The sequence below is a fragment of the Talpa occidentalis genome, unplaced genomic scaffold (genome assembly GCF_014898055.3).
Source record: "Talpa occidentalis isolate TD23 unplaced genomic scaffold, MPIMG_talOcc4v2.1, whole genome shotgun sequence".
Taxonomy (NCBI): Eukaryota; Metazoa; Chordata; class Mammalia; order Eulipotyphla; family Talpidae; genus Talpa; species Talpa occidentalis.
Genome location: NW_026555331.1, coordinates 24,959,389 through 24,974,929, shown reverse-complemented (window position 1 = coordinate 24,974,929; position 15,541 = coordinate 24,959,389). Strand labels below are relative to the sequence as shown.

At 37.1% G+C, this 15,541-nt stretch overlaps 1 long non-coding RNA gene across 1 annotated transcript; it reads right to left on the bottom strand.

Moving 5' to 3' along the window:
- Positions 1–890: 890 nt before the first annotated feature.
- LOC129145392 (uncharacterized) lies at positions 891–15,474 on the bottom strand. Its single transcript, XR_008550925.1, has 3 exons — positions 15,429–15,474; positions 5,436–5,656; positions 891–941 (listed from the first exon to the last, which is right to left on the bottom strand). It is a non-coding gene; the product is annotated as an uncharacterized LOC129145392 (long non-coding RNA).
- Positions 15,475–15,541: the final 67 nt, after the last annotated feature.

The following is a 15,541-nucleotide window of genomic DNA, read 5'->3' as shown; positions in this document are numbered from 1 at the left end:
GCCTGTAGACTTTAAAAACTTAAAGTAGATAGATTAGTAAAGCATGGGTAAAAATGTAACAACAAATTACTTTTGCTTCTTCTAAGATATTATTTTCAAGTCTACATCAGGTTTCTATTTAACTGTCACCAAGGAAATATTAGTTTGCTAGATCATCCTGTACTAGAGATGAATGATGAATGGAAAAGAAAATATAACTTGTCTATGAAATGATGACTTAATTACAGGGATTATTTTTAACCATTTAAAATTTATTTTATTCATGTGTCAGGTATTATACTCTCAGTTGCCTTCACATTTAATTATTTTTAATAACCCTCTGAGGGAGGTATTATCTCCTATCAAATTAGATAGTCATGGATTGATGCAAAATCATATTAATGACTGGCAAAGCCAGAAACCAAGTCAAAATTTTAGGATACCAAGGAATATCAGTATTTCAGTTCATTAGCTACAATTGCATCAAATAATCAATTCAATGATTTCCTTTTGTCAGTAACAGTGAGAAATAGCATTCTTTAATTTGTGTTATATATTTATTCAGTATTTGCATCCCTACAATTTCATTTGGGTGTCTATATCTTAGTGACAATTCCTTCAAAAACAACCTTCTGCTCATAGGTTTGTCCACTGGTAATTCAAAGATACATTTCAAAAGCTGAGCTACTTGAGTTTATATATAAAAAAATATTTCGGGGCCTCCCCGGTGGCGCAGCGGTTGAGCGCTGGGTTGCGAAGCTGCCTGCAGCCTCCGCAGCGCCGGTTCGATCTCTGGCCTCCGGGCGAGGGTCCCACATGGCGCGCAGATCTCTCCTGCCGCCCGCTGCTCCCCTCAGCAGTGTACTTCGGTCCTTCTGCCTGCTCTGCTCCCTACTCTGGCACTGGTGAATTCTCTCACCCTCCCGCACTTCTGACTGTACCCAGTGCTCATATAAATAAATCTAAAAAAAAAAAAAAAAAGAATCACCAAGAATCTTTATTAAAAAAAAATATTTCACTGTTTTATTGAATAATACAAAGTAAAACACTTTATCTTTTTCAATAAAAAATGCCTATTTAAGTTAGCTTCATATAACTTCTCTTGGTGACTATAATTTGAAACATTAGAGAAAAACTCAAAATCAGCCTAGTGTACTCTGGTTGAACTTTTTGTTTTTCAGTTAGTTGTGCTTAGTGTGCAGATTGATAATCTTGCCTGTGCTGACACAAAATATCTACTCAATGATACTATGCTGCCAGTTATTTTTATAAATGATAAACCAAATTTAACTCCTGAGCATTAAAAAGTACTTAGTATTTATCTTCTAAGCACTTCTAAACAACATCAACCTCATTTATTTCATTTTTCATTTCCTAGCATTTTCAGAATGGGGAAAATTAGTGGTTTACATTAATTCTAGGCTAGAGTAGCTGGGGAAGGAATTTTAGTTAGCAACATTTTAATGTCTCTGTGTTAGCGTGAAATGGCAAGTGCCCATTTCTTCTGTAATTGTGAAAATGATAAAGTATGTAACATAAAAAGATTTTTTAAAGAAGAAATGAGGAACTAAAACGTGTAAGCCTAAATTACAGTTTTTAAGTAAATAGTGCAAATCTGACTTTTTTTTTTTTTTTAAAGATTTATTTATTTATTTATACAAGCACTGGGTACAGTCAGAAGCGCGGGAGGGTGAGAGAATTCACCAGAGCCAGAGTCGGGAACAGAACAGACAGACCGACGAAATACACTGCTGAGGGGAGCAGCGGGCGGCAGGAGAGGTCTAGAGCGCCATGGGGATTGAACCGGCACTGCAGAGGCTGCGGGCAGCTTCGCAACCCAGCGCTCAACCACTGCGCCACCAGGGAGGTCCAATCTGACCTCTTTTTGCCCTATATTCATATTGAATTGGGCTAGATTAATGATGATACTCATAAGTATGATTTCTGGTTATTAAATTAACTGTTCTTTAAATTAATATGTTACGTAGTATTATAACTGGGGCATGCAATACATTAAAATAGATTAGTTTCCAAAGGTTTGACTTTATATGTTGTATATTTCAAAATAGATTTACATGTACTCAGCTCTGTTTTTCCCAAATAATTCTAATGAGGAAAAAAAAATGTAAAAAAATTTAAAAATCACTTCTCTAAGAGCTTACAGTATATAAAGATCTATAATTCATCAGATTTCTAATTTTTATTTCTATATATGAATACTGTTTGATCAACCATTTTATAGAGGAAAGACTTTTAGCTGCAAAATTTACCTGCAAGATTGTTTTATAACAGAAATAAGATGGTTTTACATTCAATATTACTTTTGTAAAAAAAAAAAAAAAGGGCTAATGATAAAGTATTAAGGCCTTCTTTCTATTTCCTTCCAATGACAGCAAGGACATTACAATATAAAATAAGACAATACTAAGGAGGGGGGCCTCCCTAGTGGCGCAAGGGGTTAAGCACCTCACTATGAAGCAATCCGCAGCCTCTGCAATGGAGCAACACACATGGCTAAGCAGACCTCTCCTGTCTCGCCTGTTGTAACCCTCAGCAGTGTATTTCAGTCAATCTGCCTGTTCTGTTTCCCACTCTGTCTCTGGTGAATCCTCTCACCTCCCGTGCCTCTGGCTTGTACCCTAGCTCTTGTACACATAAATAAATAAATCTTTAAAAAAAAAAAAAAGACAATATTAAGGAAAAAAGCGTAAGTTTGCGAAGGCACTTGCCAGATTCAGAAATCTCTTGTAGCTTGAAGCATTACAACAGACACAGCGTGCAGGCAGGAATTTTAAGGGTGTCTCCTGTGTCATCAAAGGTCCAGATTACATCATCATTGATTTCATCTTTTCCATCTCTAATTTTAATGGCTCTGCTTTCCCAAAGGCTGCTGTAATTTATCCCATGGGTTCTTAAAATAAGTGAAATTTAAAGTAGAAACACTGCTTCTGTGTTTTCTTTGTCTTTGTCATTTGTTGATATCACACATATTTGTAGAGATACAGTGCCTTCTGCTCTAATTCTAATAAAAATATTCTTTATATATTATTTTGTCAATGAGATCAAGAATTTGAGATTTGTGAAATGAAATACTAATGATATATTTACTCTACTTTAGTGTAAAATTTAACTAAAATGAATTTTACTGAATTTATGAGACACGAGCCATATCCAAAATAAATTTGCCAGAATGTTTTGCGTCATGAGATACTTCATGTATAATTTTATTTTTCTTCTTAGATCAGACTGGATCAACCCTTCCCCAAAATGTTTTAAAAATAAGTAAAATTAAGATAGTTCTTACTTTCTAATATGTTTACTCCTTTAGAGACTTACTGGGAAAGAGCAAAAAATCTTGAAGGGGATAATGAGTCCCAGCTGAGAATCATATGCCAACATATTCAGTGATGCCTTTTTCTTTTCTTTTTTTTTAAAGAAATATAAATTAAGAATAGGACACAAAGTTTAGTAATTTGGGACTTCTTTAAAAAAAAATCTGTAATGCACCACTTTAAAAATAGGTAAATTACCAATTAGAATTGCTATAACTCATCTGAGAGTTAGAAGGGATTTAAGAAGTTAACAGTGGTTCTCAAGTGTGTCTGATATGTGGTGCCAATTCAGGTAGAAATGTCATTGGTCTCTGTTAAAAACTTAAATGTATGCATTTTCAGGGTCTGTTCTTTAGAAAATTCTTACAAATCCTTTGTGTTAAAACAGCAATTTTAAGATGAAATGTTGTGAAGCTAATTGTAGTTGCTGCTTTTAATGTACCATCTTGGCAAAATAAAAAAGTTGGCAACCGTATTGGTCTGCCCACTGTTTTCCTTGAAATTTCACTGATTCATAAAGCCCCAAATCAGTGGACACTGATGTAATGGAGTCCCTGCCTTCCCATAATTAATTATTGATTCTCTGGGGACAGATTGGGAACATGACATTTGAGACAGGTTAGACTCTAGTGACAGATACAAATAAGAATATATTATAATAGAATGGGACATATGTTTTTAGGGAGAGGGAAATTCAGGGATTACTGGAGCATGTGACAAGGCTCTTAACCCTCACCTGGGGAGGGGAAGCAAGGCAAAGATTTTTCTAGGGAAGAAATAAAAAAACATGGAAAGACTATTTTGGTCTTGTGAGCAAAGTATCTCCTTCAAAGTATACAGGTACTTGAAAAAGCAGACCAAAGGGCTGCTTTATCATCATGAAATTAGAGCAAATGACTATAATTAGAGCCTACTAAATTTTGGTGAGAAATCATGTGCTAGTCCAAACAACAGTTCTTTCGGCAGGAGGTATTAATTTTTCTAGACATGGGGTAGTGGGGAAATATTTTTGGGGTACTACATGATATTTTCTGACTCATTATGTCCCTTTCTGTTTGTCTCTATCTCCCTAATCACTTTCTGAGAATGAAACTTGTCTCACAGGCCTTGATTCAGTATCTCAGAGGGAGAGAATATTAGGATATAGGCAGAAACCTCAGCTCTCTGGTTTTGGTTTTCAAAACTCATCAGGTTAGATGCCTCTAGATAAATCACAAGTAAAACAGTGCCTTAGGAATAAAGCATGGAGGAACTTCCCTTGAGACTGACATACTGCTGTTTCTCAAGGCTGGGGAATAAAAGTAGAAGGGGTAGAGAGAAAGAGGATACTAAAGGGGATAAAAACAGAGTTTGGTGGTGCTCAGGGTGAGAAGGCTTATGCCCAGAGTCTTCTGGGGTACTGGCCAGATGTATGGGAGAGTGAACAGATTCATCAGAGACAGAGCGGAGAACAGAACTGGCAGACTGACTGAAATACACTGCTGAGGGGAGGAGTGAGTGAGACAGGAAAGGTCTGCTGAGTTAAGTGGGTAGCATGCTAGCTGGCAGGGGATCCAACTCCTGCTGCGAAGGCAGGGGATGGTTTCACAGGGCTGTGCTTAACCCCTTGCACCACCAGGAGGCCCCCCAATCTGAGTCTTAAGGAGATAAGAGCATGGGGGTCAGGGGGAAGGATGGACAGCTATATCTAGGGAGGAAACCTCAAATTCCCATGTGATATGAAAGTAGTTAACAGTCATAGGAAGTGCTTGAGGAGAGAAATAAGGGCTAACTGGAGGACTAGGTAGGCTTCCCAGTACCTTGAAACTACGCAAGTGTAACTGATATAAATCCGGCATGGCATGGCTGTACTAGTTGATAAATTATCAAAGTACTTGGTATTCATTGATAAAGCTATTAACCCAGAATCACCTATCCTCTCCATTCTAAAGGATTAATGCCTGGGATATCAGAGAAGCCACCAGCACTAAAAGCATTAAAACCAGTGTCTGCTTCCTATCTGATTGATAAGTAGGTAGTTACCTATTGTCATACAACATATTACTCCAAAAATTACAAACTTAAAGCAATAATAAACATTTGTTATCTCAGTTTCTATGGGTCATGAATGTGGGATCAGCTTACCTGGGTGGTTCAGGCTCCAGGCTTGAGTTTGCTGTCAGGATGTCAGTTGCGTCTGCAGTTTTGACTGTAGCTGGGGGACCATTCCAAAGATGTCTCACTCACATGGCTGGCAAGTTGATGCTGGATGTTGCAGGAGCCCTCAGTTCCTAACGAAGCAGAACTCTTTGTGACACTGCTTGAGTATCCTCATGACATAGCAGCTGCCTTTTCCAGAAAGTTATCTTATGAGAGATAAGGAAAAAAAAAAAAAAACATATTTTTTTTTTTTTTTTTTAAAGATTTGTTTATTTATTTATGCAAGCACTGGGTACAGTCAGAAGCGCGGGAGGGTGAGAGAATTCACCAGAGCCAGAGTGGGGAGCAGAGCAGGCAGAAGGATCGAAGTACACTGCTGAGGGGAGCAGTGGGCGGCAGGAGAGGTCTGCGCGCCATGTGGGACCCTCGCCCGGTGGCCGGGGATTGAACCGGCGCTGCAGAGGCTGCGGGCAGCTTCGCAACCCAGCGCTCAACCGCTGCGCCACCAGGAAGGCCCAAAAAAAACATATTTTAATGACTGCCACACTCCATCATTTCTGAAATATCCTATTTATAACATAGGACAGCCCTATTTAATATGGGGGGGGGCTTACACAGGGTGTGCTAACCAAAAAGTGGAAATTATTGGTGACCTTGTCCTATGGGGTATCAATTGTTTTGAATATCACTTTCACATGAGTCACAGGAGGCTGTAGCAGTGTGGGGCAAACTCCAAATCAACTGAGATGTTTCTTCCTCAAATAGTAACTGAAACAAAAATTGAGATTTAAAAAAGTGCAAATTTTATTCTTGCACCCCTGAATTTGTATACTGAAAATCATAGCTACTGTGTCCCATGCAACCACTACCTGAAAATCACCAGCAAAGTTTTCTTTGTTCACCACTCATCTTCTGTCACAAAAATTGCCTTTAATAACTTTGCTACTCATGTGAGTCTGGAAAATACTCTGCTTCTTCATATCAGGTGCTGACTTCATTACATCATTCCTCCTGGCAGCCCTGAATCTGGACCCTAGTGATGTCCTTCCCAGGAAGGCATATGTGTAGCATTAGCAAATATTAACCACGGCTGTCCTAGCATTCAGAAGGGAGTAGAGCAGGCTGACACTGAGGGCCTCTAGATTTATACGCCATTCATGTTTCAGAATTGCAACCAGTTGTCTTTGTTGTGGAAAAATGCTGATAAAATTGCACCTTGTTTAAGTTTATTAAAAAGAGATCATCAAAGGGCCTCCCCAGTGGCGCAGCTGTTGAGCACTGGGCTGCAAAGCTGCCCACAGCCTCAGCAGCGCCGGTTTGATCCCCGACCACTGGCGAGGGTCCCACATGGCGCATAGACCTCTCCTGCCACGCCCGCTGCTCCCCTCAGCAGTGTACTTTGTCAGTCTGCCTGTTCTGTTCCCTGCTCTGGCTCTGGTGAATTCTCTCACCCTCCCATGCTTCTGACTGCACCCAGTGCTTATATAAATAAATAAATCTTTTTTTTTTTTTTTAAAGAGTTCATTAATGATAGTATTGCAGTTACCCAGTGAATTATCAAGGAGCATTCTGAGTACAATGAGTTTTGAACATTTCAGTACTACACAGAGAGTTGGAATTCTAGAATTTTTAAAATGCTGATTTTTTTTTCAGAGTTAAATTGTTATTCTTGGAAAGACCTTTTTTTAAAAAACAATTCTAAATGCTTGGATATATTTGGAATTTGAATGAAAAAAGAAAGATGAAGTTCTAGTAATTTATCAATGGTAGTACCATTAATTTCCAGCCCAAGAAAATAATGATAATTCCCGATTTGTTTCTCATGAAAAACAAGCAAATTGTTAAGGCTTTGTGGGCTATAAATATATTCTACCATGTGTTTTCTTCAACACAAGGCAACCATTGCTGAGCTATTAATCATAGACTAGAAAAAGTCATTCTGTGGAGCTGAAATATAATTTCCATATGTCAAATAGCTATGTTAAATAGCTTCTGAGCTATTTATGTCTAATAGCTTCTGAGTATAACTACTCAGGAGAGAGAACACATACCCCTACATCTCATCAATAATGGAACATTACACCCAAAATGGAAAAATAATGATCATGGCTACTGTGGCACAATGAAGGTGCACTGTTAACAATCTACCTCAATTTAAAACAAAACAAAACAGCACCTCTACAACTTTAGTCACCTATGGAGGGGGGTGTGGGGGGAAAATTTGTTCACTTATACCCAGAATGTGAGCCTCATGAGGGGAGGAGGAATGATATCTTTTTTTTTTTAATCCTGAACTTAAGCATAATGTTTTGCTCATCATGGGTGTTAAATCTGTGTTGTTAAGTGAATAAATTTAAGTATTCAGTTAAAAAGAAATCTTCCTTTCAGAAAGAACTTACTATTCAGCAGCAAGGAGTATAGGGAGCTGACAACCTCTAGCTTTTAAAGCCTTCAGGATTTGATTTATATCAGCTTCGGAGGTGGGCCAAGCCTTCCAGGTGGCCCCTATTCAACAACCTAACTCTTGGGTTCTATGGTCTGGATATTTCTGACCAAAGTAGGACTCTTCTACTGGGTAATCTTTGCTCAGTTTTTTTTCCCATTGACCCATCTGATAATTTGTAAGAGCTAACCAAATGCTAACTATGGCTACCCTTGTTGCTCCTGCTTCCTTTCCGTCTGACCCTGCTTTCTACTTTTTTCTTCTGCAGGTACGATACACATCGTGGTATGAATGCTTTCCTTAATCAATCCTGCTTCCTTTTCCTTTTTTGCTGTATATGGAGTGGGTCTCCTAATGGACCACTTGCAAAAATAACTCCATCTTATTGTCCACATCCCAGAGGACTAAAATGACACAGTCACTATGTACTAAGAACCCACAAGGTAAAGGAGTATACTAGAGTGGATTTTGGGGGATGTTATTTAATATTTCTTAATTGCTCCCTCATCTGCAAAATGGGGTTGTTGTAAGAATTAACTAAATTTAAATGAAATAATCTATAATTCTATATAAATCTATAAATCTAAACAGTGTCTGGTATATAGTAAGTTCTCAGTCATTGGTTATAGCATAAAAGTATTATGCCAAATGCAAGACTCTGGGGAAGAACTCTGTTCATTCCTTGAAATCTTGTTATAATGAGTAACTATTATTATGCTCATGAAGAAACTAGGGTTCAATCAAGTTAAAATAATTCACTCAAATTACTTAATTTACCTAGCTATAATGTGTAATGTGGGATTAAAACCTAGTGAGTTCTGCAGAAGACAGCAATGGACATGTATGTTGGCAAAGAATTCATTGCAGCTACAAGAACACAAAGGAGCACAATGTCCTCTATGATATGGTATGTACAATTTATAATATAAAATACTTTTGAGTGCTTTCATAACTATATTTATATTTGTAATTGTACTACATGATATTAGAATCTTTCAATAGGTACTTAAGACTAAGTATTGGCTAAAAGCTTAGAATAGCAATTTATATTGTCACTGACATTCCCTCATTGATTTGGTTTGTAGGATAGCTCTCAATTTGGTTTTTGTATTATGTTTTTTGTGATTAGACTGAGGCTGTTTAAAATTTCATTATCTTGCTATTGCTAGAAAAATTGTATCAGTGGAGATCACTTCTCTTCTGCCAATCCCCATCGCTATTCTGTCCACAAGACAAATGTTTAAGCTTATTCTTAAAAGATGCAAAGAAATCTGTAATAGAAATATTTGAGGAGAAGCAAATTAAACTATTATAATGTTGAAAGAATTTCTACTGAGGTGGTAGAATTTTGGCACAAGTGGCAGCTTTTGGAACATACCTATATTATTCCTTAACTCAGAGTTTCAAGATAAAGAATTTCAAGTACAAATTTAAAAAATTAAGTTGCATAAAGTTAAACCATTTGAGGTTGTGGTTTCCCTCAGAAATGAGGAAGTGACAGATAGGATTGAAGAAATGGATTTAGGGGGTAAGCAGTTTTCTTAGAGACATTCTGCCAGGAAACCAGTCTTAACCCTAAATATACTATAGGGTTAATTAAACAAGCCCTTCTATGGACAAAAGCGCATAAGTTATTATCTGAAAGATGAAATAGGTACTTTGTGAACAGAGTGATCATTACCCTTTTTAGCCAATTTTAGCCAAGAGTAATCAGAATGGTTACAGAAAGAAAAAGATGATCAGTTAAGTGTGACTTTGTGACCTTGTAGCAAGGGTATCTCAGAACTACAGATAAATAAAATTACATATTCCAGTTGTGCTAGACTTGTGCTACCAAGTCACCAAAAAGAGGGAATGTGGGAAAAAAAACTATATCAATAACAGAATAACATGTAATTATAAAAAAAAGAATAAAATAATAGTATATTTTCCTGTGGGTTTACCCATAATGCAATTTATTGTGAATACTTTTTTTTGAACATTTTTCAGGTTAAGAATTCAGTTATAGTTCTGTGGTAAAAAATGGAATCTAGATGTGCTCCAGAAACCATCAGGACACAATACTAGTACTTAGGGACCTTTGAATGGTCCCCCAAAGGGATGTTTATGAAAACGCATTTTTGCACAAGGACAGTTACATATGCACAGATGTATGTGTGTATAAGAACAGAATATGCACTTTGGGGAAAGTAAATAAATATTGTTTTAAAAAAGGAGACTATTAAACATGGTTATAAATCTAAAAAAAAAAAAAAAAAAAAAAAACCCAAGACAAAAAAAAAAAAAAGAAAACCAGCTCTAATTTATTGCCCACATGGGAGAAATTCTGGGTGTACTCTTTCTGGATGTACTTTCCTCTTCAGTGTTACAGCTATGGCACAGAGGACTAATTATCAGTCTGTGAATTCTACTGTGAAAAGACCAAAGTGATCTCATTGGAAATATTTCCGGGAGACTCTCCTTTGCTTTTTAAAAAATAATGTAATTGGATGTTAAGTGAATGGCTGTCACATTTTAAGACATATGTTACAAATGATAGCAAATATGGAAAAATCAGAAGTGCCTAAATGCTATGCTTATGCCACTAAAGGCGGTATAGGAGGTGTGTTTTGGGAGACAATATTAAATTACATAATCTTATAAAATGCAGTGTTCAGAAGATTCCTAACACAACCTCACGTTAACCTAGATTTTGGTAAATAAGGCTCTAAGGAAAACTAACTTCCAAATGTGAATGTGTCAAAGTGTAAAGTCTATTGCCATAGAATGAATATGAAATAAGCAATGTTTTCTCTAAAACATAAATGAATTATGGTTATGGTTCACTAAGTAGAAGCAATAACATGATTTAAATGCTATGGTAAATTTTGTAAGAGTTGTAGCAAGACCAATTTACTTTGATAGGTAATTGTCAGAGTAAACAGAGGTTATAAACTGCGCTACATAGAATGGGAAACTTTAATTCACTATGAGTAAGACAGAACAAAGAAAATAGTAGATTCTAAATAAATGAGGGCCTCCCCGGTGGCGCAGTGGTTGAGCGCTGGGTTGCGAAGCTGCCCGCGGCCTCTGCGGCTCCGGTTCGATCCCCGGCTGCTCCCCGGCCACCGGAGGAGGGTCCCACATGGCGCGCAGACCTCTCCTGCCGCCCGCTGCTCCCCTCAGCAGTGTGCTTCGGTCCTTCTGCCTGCTCTGCTCCCCGCTCTGGCTCTGGTGAATTCTCTCACCCTCCCGCGCTTCTGACTGTACCCAGTGCATGTATAAACAAAACAAAACAAACAAACAAACAAATAAATAAAAACATGCCTCTATAAAAAAAAAAAAAAAAAAAAATAAATGATTTGAGGAAGATGTTGAATATTACAAAATCAATTAAAATTGTATTATGCTCTGTAATGTTAAATAATCCATTTTATAAATGCCATTAGGTTTATTAAATTTAAGAAGTTGCTTTAGTCTTTCATAATGTCTGAAAATATTAATTGAATTAAGTAAATCCTGGCCACAAAAGAGTACTCTAAAGTAGTTTGTGGGTCAATTTGGCTGATAAATAATCAAAGCTTATCCCATCACACAGAAAATGTGGGCTTATTTAAAATTATTCCTTTCTGATCCTTATTCATTCTAATGTAGCATCACTCTAATTATTCAAACAGTCTTATAGAAAAATATGAAAATCATAATATAGTTTCATATAAAAATGCATATCATAGACCACATTCATTTGCCTTTTTAAGTGTGCTTTTGAGATCATTAAATAAGATAATGCTCCCCATGGTGTCTGATATGACATAATCTAGTATTTTGCTCCTTGACTATTTTTTGATATTTGTCACCAATGCTGGGCAGCTTAGTCAGAGAAACTCAATAAAATACTTTTGCTATATAGGAATGAAAGCTCTTCCTTTTTAAAGATGTGAAAGAGTAAGTGGCAAATCTTTGAGAATGTTTTGCAAAGGTGGGTTTATGGAAATGTGACTGATGTTTATGTTCTTGGAGCTACATAGGTAGAAGTTATTTCTTTTTTATTTATAATTATGAATATGTTATAAAATGTTAAGAATATACTTTATTCACTGATTTGCCAGTTCCCCCCACCCCCCGGGTTTGTCTAGGAAAGCAGAATTTATAAGTCATTTGAAATGTTTTCATATATAAACAATCACTTCCCCTACTTCAAAGAATACTAATGATCTAGGTAAGTCATATTGTCTACATGGATTTCCCATCTTTGTTACCTACTATTGGCAAGAAATTAATTAAATCATTTCACTTCAGGGTTTCAGATTAAGAAACATGTATAACGTCCACTAGGATTTTTCAAAATATGGGTCATTAACTGGGGGGGTTAAAACCAGTATTTTTAGAAAATAAAATAGAAGTAATTAATTTTAATAGAAATATAGGAGACATTGTAAGACTAGCTTCTAAATTTTGTCTGTTTTAAATATATATATGCACACTATATAATGATGTAAAATGTATTCCTTACAATGGTTGCAGGCAAAAAGTTTGAAAAATATTGTTCGAAAGAATCATAGGTACATTCTTAGTCTAAAATTATTCTCATTTCCATGTGAAAATGACTTCTTTTAGCCAAATATCATAAGGCTCATTGATTGATAGATAATAGGAGTTAGGTACAGGTCTTTTAAATGAAGTGACTAGAAAATATTATGGAAATATGAAAATGGAAAATACTCCCTTAATTGGCTGTAAACATTACGATTCATTTTAAGTCTTTAAGACCATAACTTCATGAACTTTCACTCCCTCAAAAAATTCAACAAAATGTTGGGCTTCAACAATTTAGTATAAATACTGCTTGTATATGTATGGCAAAATACATATGCTGTATACTGTGGTAAGGGACTAGGAAGTATAAAATGAACTGACATGTTCCCATATCATTAAATTTTTGTTTAGAAAAGTAACAGATATAAAAAGAAAACATCTAATCCATAACCAAACACACACTACTATGAAACATTATCCTAACAAACTGCCATTTTTTGAGTTTCTAATTCATTAAGTCATTCACTCAACAAACATTAACTGTGTGGAAGGTGTTCTTCTAGGTTGGATATTCCAAGGCTAAAATGACAAAGTCTAAGGAGCCTATATAATAATGGCAAATATCAAAAATAAGTAAACAAACAAAATATCAAATAGTAATGTGTCATAATGATGTAATAGATATTAACCAGGGGTTACTTTTTATTGGAAAATTAAGAAAGGTCTACTATAAGTAATACATTTAAAACAGAGATATGGATGACAAAAAGAGAGTCACTCAAAGATCTACAAATACCATACTCAAGGCAGATGGAAGTTTGGTAGGTTTGAGGATTAAGTAGGCTGGGATCTAGTGAAAAGAGTTGAGGAAAGAGAGTAGGTGGGGAGCAGATGAGTAAAGTCCTGTAAATTAGGTAGAATTTAAAGCATATATTTATTGCAAGGGGGAGCCGTTTGCGAGCTGTATGCAAAGGACTTTTGTAGTCTGATTTTTTTTTTTTTTTAATGCTCGAAAGAGCTGCAGCATAGACAACAGATTTTACACAGTAAGAATTAAACTAAGCCATTAAGGATGTTAATAATTATTCAGGCAAGAGAAAGATGTGTCTTACATTAAGATTAATTGAGATAGGGCCTCCCTGGTGGCGCAGTGTCTGAGCGCTGGTTTGCGAAGCTGCCTGCAGGCTCTGCAGCCTCTGCAGCTTCTGCAGCATCGGTTATCGGTTCGATCCCCGGCTGCTCCCCGACCACTGGAGCAGGGTCCCCCATGGTGCGCAGACCTCTTCTGCCGCCCGCTGCGCTGCTCCCCTCAGCAGTGTACTTTGGTCTTTCTGCCTGCCCTGTTCCCCGCTCTGACTCTGGTGAATTCTCTCACCCTCCTGCGCTTCTGACTGTACCCAGTGTTTGTATGTATGTATAAATGAATGAATGAATGAATGAATAAATAAATCTTTAAAAAAAAGATTAATGGAGAGAAAAATAAGTGGATTTTTGGAATGTTTTAGAAGGACAACATGGAATTTGCAGATAGACGTATATAGGTAGGCTGAAGGAAATACTATTTTTAGTTTTAGGTGGATGGTTTCATTATTTGCAATGGGGAAGAGCAACTGGGGTTGCTGGTGACAGGAATCCAGAATTGTTTGTGATATGTTAACTCTGAGATGCATATTGACCAGCTAAGTGAATATCAAGAAAGCAGAACTGGATTTCAGGGGAGAAGTAAAGATTGCAGGATTTATGAATTTGGGAGTCATAGCATATAAAAAATATTTAGAGTCATAGAATTGGTACCTCCATCCTGATAACAATTCAAGGTATATAGGGATCTTTGTATGTAGATATAATTATCTTCCTTTTATATATAAATCACTCTATTGCTTATATATACATACCGAAAGTTACCCAGCTACTAAATCTGAATTCAGATCTGTCTGCTAGAATTCTTGTTCTTTTTGTGACACCAAGTTGTTCTATTGAAGGGTTTTGTTTTTTTTTTTAAGGTCTGTTTTGCCTGGAGAAAATGAAGTTTATTCAAATCTTATCTTCATTTATAAATTCACTAGTCTTTTCTGTCCTCATATGACTTCTCTGTGGCAGTGGCACTGATAGTTCGTTTCTTAAAAACTCCCTCCTTGCTATTGGGATAGCAATATTGGGATATGACTATTGGGATAGGACACTCTTTATCGGAATAGGACACCCTTCTCGTTGCAAACTGATATCTATCGCCTCTTCAAATGACTCTTAATTAATGCTATTAGATAGGGATTTTTATCCTTCCTTCCTCACTTTACATATTCACCCTTCACACTCTTATGCTCTCATTGTTTCAAATACAAAATACATACTCATACTCTCAAATATTTGCTTTCACGCCAACAAATTTCTCCCTAGTTCAGGGGACTAGGTCCAAAATTCTGAGAGCAATTAGCTTTGTGAGTAAGGGGTGAGGAAGGAGGCTCCCCCCTGAGGTTTGGCAGAGGAGCGAAGAGTAGGGGCTGGTAGTTCTCAGTCCCACATCCATTTACTTACAAGCGGTTACATAATGGTTATTCTTACAGAATCTCAAATCTAGAGAGGCAGGCCGACAAGATAAAATAATCACATCCACGAGGACCATTAACTAAAGATAGAATGTGGCTCGAAAACATTATGTAAACATTAACAAGTCCTCGGCCACAGAAATAGAAAGCGCAATCTCAGAATCGCACTCAGTCTCAAAAACGAAGACTTCGAGTGTATCAGCTTAGCCGAACATATTAAAAAGGAAATGGAACGTGGATTCCCCTAGGGAGGGAGCAAAGTTAGGGACACGATTCATGTAGAACGTTACGTTTCAGCGGGCTGTGAAGAGAACACGATACTGACTAGGGAAAGGGGGAAAATGAATACACTGGGAAAAAATGACTAGGGAAAAAAATGAATACACTGTTGAAGAGAAAAATTTTGAAAAACTGGAGTGGTGCACACTCAACCCCCAGTAAGTGTTAAAAAACCCAGGGTAAAAGGCAGCTCACCCGCAGCTGGCCCCACCACTCGGCGGGCCTCCCAGCTGTCGCAGCCTCTGAGCGCGCCCGGGTCGCCCCGCCCCCTTTCCCAGCAGCCCCTCCCCGAGCCGCGTGCACTTGGG